We start from the raw sequence: 5,611 nt of genomic DNA on the forward strand, positions 1-5,611 counted from the left end.
TACTTAAGAAAAAGTTTTAAAAATAAAATCTTTAAATGGGATCATGCTCGTTCTATCTAGTAGCTTGCAATTTCCGTGACATTTTAGAGGGTCTTTCTGAGCCACGACAAACATGTCTCGCACATTGTTTTTATCGGGAGCTTTACAATGAAATGCTAGGAATAAAGTTCAAGGTTTAAAACAGAAGTGTTATTGCTGGCTCTCATGCTTCGATTTTTTTTTTTTTCCTCTGTTCCAATATGTTGGTTTCAACTTGAAATCACAGGGGAGGGGAACCTTTGGGAAAACCCTGCTCGCAGCGCCCCCGTGTGGCAAGTGGGGAGATAGGATGGGAAGCAGCTGGGCTCTGGTGGCGCCCTGCCATGGGCAGTCCTGCAGTCACCCAGCTTGTACTCTTCCTACGATCCTCATGCGTTGTACTGTCTGGGGGCTTGCTTTTCAATATTCTGGTTGCCTCTAGCCTGTTCCTCTGGGCAGGTCTGGGGTGCCTGCCAACCTTCCCGGTGCCTCTGGGAGAGCAACAGCAAGGCCAGGGCTGACCAGCTGAGTGTGAAAGTACGGGGCAGGCGCTCTTGAGGCCTGCGGGCCGTGACCAGAGCCCTCCCACTTCTCAGGGATGGCCGACAACGGGAAGTGGCCACGAAAGAGGAAGATGTGACTGTAAACAAAACTGCTAGCAGCCACAGTTCAGGACATAGAGAGGGAAGCAGAAGCGACCCACCGGATAGGCAGCATATGAAGAGGACTCCAGCCCAGCGATGGGGGCAGCATGGATCAAGAGGCCCCCACACCTGGTGCATTCCAGGCCCCATCTCATGTGTGGCTGAGGTAGAGTTTGTAAGAGATCATGTTAAACAAACAAGCCACCTTCCAACCCTGCAGATAAGGAGCTGTGGCTGTTAATAGTTGTGTGAGATTTTAATCAGTTTTTCCTCTTACTCCCACAGCCAGAATGCTTGCACCTCTGTGAGTCTCATCTCACCTGCGCCCTGCTCTTCAGGCGACATCCTGACCCCTGTTATCCCAGCCTGGTCTCCTGCTGGCTTACCCCCAACCCCTCAGCCATCCTCGCTCCTCTGGCCTGGGGATCGTCAGTGTTGGGGTGGCCTACTAGGCCTGCTTCCCAAGGCACTCCAAGGCTTGCAGGTAGAGCCCAAAGGAAGTGTGTGTATATGTGTATGTGGGTGTGTCAATGTGTGTGAGAGCAGGTGTGTGTACACGTTATGTGTGCACATGTGTATGCATGCATGTGTATGTTTGTAGGCATGTTATTTGTGTATATGCACGTATATGTGTGTATGTATGTGTGTGGGCGTGTGTTTGTGTGTGTGTCAGTGTGCTTTGTGTGTGCACATCTGTGTGCGTAAGGGTTAAATGAAGAAAAATGCATTCATAACAAATGGACAAACATGCTTCAGATGAGGAAGTTTTTTTGTTTTCATTTGCTTTTTACTGTGGAGCTCCCTTTCTCACAGAACAGATAAGAATTTTGTTCTCTCTGGAGCATCAGTGGGGCACCCAGACGCCACCACCCCAATCCAGCCCCAAAGGCACACTTCTTCTGGAGGTTCTGAGGTGCAGCTTTGAAAACCATTCCTTGGATCACAAAATTAAAACCTTTGACAACTCAAAACACCACAAGCAGACAAATGAAGGCTGACACACACTGGAAACACACTTGCGAGGCTTATGACAGAGGGGCCGATATCCGCCATGAACAGGAAGACGCATGAAGCCGTAAGTTAAATGTGCAAACAGACTCACAATCATCCAAGAAGATACAAGATACAAATGGGCTTTGCCTATAAAATTAGCGACTCGTTTAAAAACAGTAGTGGTCAAATTGGCAAGTATTCAGAGGACTACATCCCAGGTGCTGCTGGTGAAAGCACAAATCAATGTAATTTTTCTGGAGAGGAATTTGCAAAATGTATCAAAAGCTTTAAAACTGTATACCTTTTGGCCTAGAATGATTCTGCCTTTAGGACTCTCTTGTGCGGATGATGTTGGGGTGGCCAGGTGGGACAAACTATTGTCAGGTGGTCGAAAGGCAGCCTGTGGCCTGTGTGTCTGCAGCCCAGGGACTAAGAATGGCTTTTACATTTCTCAAGGGTGGTAAATACAACCAGATAAGATGACTATGTGACAGAGACAGCTCCAGAGCCACAGCGAACACACTCAGAGTCTCTGTTCCCCTGGCCCCCAGGGGCCTGCAGGGCTCCAGGTCTGCAAAGACAGATTCCCAGGAAAAAAGACTTACATGTTTATTTGATTTTAGCTTTATGTGGCTGGGAAGGGGAGTTCATGCAAAGAAGAGAAACCCTGAGAAAAACAGGGTCTTTCCCTGTTTTACCCTGAGAAAAAGCTGGGTGTGGAGGATGTTATGCCATTTGGACAAAGGAGGATGCATTTCAAGAGAAGTGACAAGACGAATGAGAGGGATAGGAAGTTGCAGGGACAATCGGGATTGAGGGCAGTGGTCGGTGTACCTGGTGGACCCCTCCTCACCTTTGTGATGGGGCTGCTGCACTCCCCTGTCTGGTACTGGGAGTGGGGGACCTTCACAAGGGGACTGACGATCTGCCATCAGGTAGAAGAGAGCACAGCAGTGACACCACCTGAGTCTGCTTTTCTCCCAAATGCCTTCAGATTGGCAGCTGTGACCTGTGCTGGCCGCCGTCTGCACAATCATGGGCAGGCCTGCAGCTTCCCAACCATGTCCTGGTGTCCTGGGTGCGTGTGCTTTAACTGCTGATTCGCATGGGCTCTTGGGGATGATGGCAAGACACCAGCTTTTCTACAGGAGAAGAGGAAAGTCCCTGGCCCTCCACAGCCCCTCACGGCCCTCAGCCTGGCCTGGAGGGGACCAGGGCAGGAGTAGGGGAGACAGCCTGCTTAGAGATGCTGACCAAGGAACCCTTTCCTCCCTCCACAACTGAAGACTGTGCGATTGGAGGTGAGGCCGCCTGTTATCTGGATGAGAAGCCCTGCAGGTGGGGTGTGGAGGGGCGTGGGCATTGGGACAAGGAAAGTAAGCATTGGCATTGGGATGGGGAAAGTAGCCCCTGTACCAGGCTGGCCTCTGACCCTCACCCAGACTCCTTATGGTCAATTCAGGGTTCCAGGCCTGTCCCTAGAAATCCTATTTTGTCAGCAGGGACCCAAGAAGCTGAGTTTTAACAAGGACAGGTGTTCTCGCTGGGATGTGTGGGGACCACCCTACGAATAACAGCAAATTAGAAGGTTACAGGGACAGGACCTGGTTCAGCAGGGAGGATCGATGTGGACTGAGGGTTCCCCAGCCTTTCCAAGCACAATGGCAGGTGTCCTGCCGCAAAAGGCAGGTTCTGTTTCTGTAGTTAGAACAGTGGTGGCACAGACACAGGACACTGAGCGGACCTGAAACCTGTCCTTGAACTCAGGACCGAGCATGGCCGCCAACATCCCCCTCTAGTGGACAGCATCCAAACTCCAGCATCTGGGCTCTCTCAGGAAGGGGGGAGGCGGGAGCATGGGGTAGGGGGCACCCCAGCTTCATGTGTGCACGATAATCCGCAGAAGCTGGACCCGGCACAGAGGAGTGTGGGCGTCTTTTGTCTTCCTCCCTTGGTCCAGGAAAGGCTGCCCTAAAGCAGATGCCAAAGGTACAAGGGGCAGCAACGAGTGGGGAGCTGCCTATTCTGGCCTTTCTGATTCAGCCTCCATCCCCCAACCAGAGCCCCATCCTCCTGGAAGGGGGCATCTGCACATGTAGTGTGTGTGAGAGAATGGGCAAGAGTGTGAGTAAGTGTGCCTATGACTGTGTGCACATGTGCAAGCATGAGCACGTGTCAGGTGTGACTGCATGCATCTGAGCGTGCACGTGCAGGCGTGTGCACACGTTCAAGCACACTGTCTCTGGACATGTGTGGCTGTCTGCATGCACCCAAGTGCGCACATGCTCATATGTGCACATGCTCATATATGCACACACACATGTGCCCCTGCACACACGTGCAAGCACACACACATTTCTGGTCATGTGTGGCCACATCTGTATGTTCACAGGTGCATGTGTCTGCAGGAATGTGCTGGAGGGGTAACATACAGAAGGTGACAAGGAAATGAGTGCCTGCCCTTCCCGACCTTTTGGGTCAGGACACGGGAAGCCAGCTATGAGGTAGGGGAGGGGAGAGGTAAGGAGGTGAACAAATGGGACCCTGCCTATATGGGGCAGATGACTGAAGCAGGCCCTGTGTTCAGCTGAGGCTCTTGCTGAACCCCAGGGTTGTGTGTCCTTCAAAGCAGGTCTCCAAAAAGTGAGCAGTGTTGGTCCTGGGCGGTCCCTTGCAGTCCAGGGGCTGCTTCGAAAACACTGGCCACCACCGTGGTTTCTGGAGTTCTGACGGCTCCTCAGCTCTGAGGCTTTGCTCTCCATCAGGGCAGGCCATAACTAAGCCCACAGCGCCCCCTGGTGCTGCTTCACTTCCGCGCACGTCTGCACCCTTTGCCTTGGTCTCAGAGGCCAGCCAGGTTGCTGGAGCTGGAAAAGCAGCTGATTTGTACCTCCCTTTGGAGATGGGGGAGCGAAGGCCAGGTCCTGCCTAACCAGTGCATGTGCCTGGACGTCCACAGAAAGACAAGAATAATCGATCCATGGATGCAGCAGTAGGCAGATCCATAGCTGGATTTTTAGCAAATAAATTCCTTTGGGGCCTAACAGACTTCTGGCTGGGTTTTTCTCAGCTTTGCCCACATTGGGCCTGTGGGGCAGCAGAACACTCGCGTACGAGGACTGGCCAGAAGCTGCTTGGGACCAGTGAGTCCCAAGAGGGCCGAGCCTCAGGACAGGCTGTCTAGCCCCAACTGCCTGCCCATGAGACCTGCCTCGATTAAATAGCCAGGATGTGCAAAAGCTGTGTGCATCGTCTGTCAGTCCTCTCTCCCCTCCTGCGCCCCCTGAAGGGGGCGGGAAGGACAGACCCAGAGGAAGGCTGTCACTTGGGTGTGCACACACGCACTCTGACGCCCTGCCTCGGCTGCAGAAAACCATCTGGTGAATCCATTTTCTGCACAACAGATAATGGGACCCTAAAAAGAGAACAAAACCTTTCACACAATTCCCAATGCATTTTGGATAGAATAATCAGTCACTTCTCGCCTGGCCTGCAGACTCAGGGTGCTCAAATGCCTGTCCTCCTCTCAAAACCCCTCCTTACATCCCTAAGCCCACCATGGGGGAAGGTCACTTGTCCTTTCCCCAAGCAAGCCAGCCCCTCTGAACGCTCACTAGACACCAAGGGGCCAGAGCTTGGCCCCACGATACCTTTAGGGACCCCACTAAATGCTTTAATTTCTTTTAGAGTTAGGAAAAAAAAAGAGAACTGTAAAGCGATGTTTTAATATATAATATTAATGTGTCTGTCTTTATACTAATGCAATCATAAAATAAACCCTCAGTGTGCTTCTTATTTGTGGTGGGATCACCAAAGTCCTGTCAGCCTTTGTGGTGTGTGTACCCCCAGTGCTGTGTCCAGGGGTCCCCCTTTGCCCCGAGTCCCCAGTTGCTCTCATGTTTCAGCTTCAACCGTGTGTTCTGGGAGGGGCCTTCTCTGTTGAACCCCCAAGTGTA

The 5,611-nt window shown here is 52.0% G+C and overlaps 1 long non-coding RNA gene across 1 annotated transcript; it reads left to right on the plus strand.

The window, feature by feature from the left end:
• The first annotated feature begins 699 nt into the window (after positions 1–699).
• Positions 700–3,548, plus strand: LOC123478499 (uncharacterized). Its single transcript, XR_006653707.2, has 3 exons — positions 700–828; positions 948–1,146; positions 1,476–3,548. It is a non-coding gene; the product is annotated as an uncharacterized lncRNA (long non-coding RNA).
• Positions 3,549–5,611: the final 2,063 nt, after the last annotated feature.

This window comes from Desmodus rotundus, chromosome 1 (assembly GCF_022682495.2).
Source record: "Desmodus rotundus isolate HL8 chromosome 1, HLdesRot8A.1, whole genome shotgun sequence".
NCBI lineage: Eukaryota > Metazoa > Chordata > Mammalia > Chiroptera > Phyllostomidae > Desmodus > Desmodus rotundus.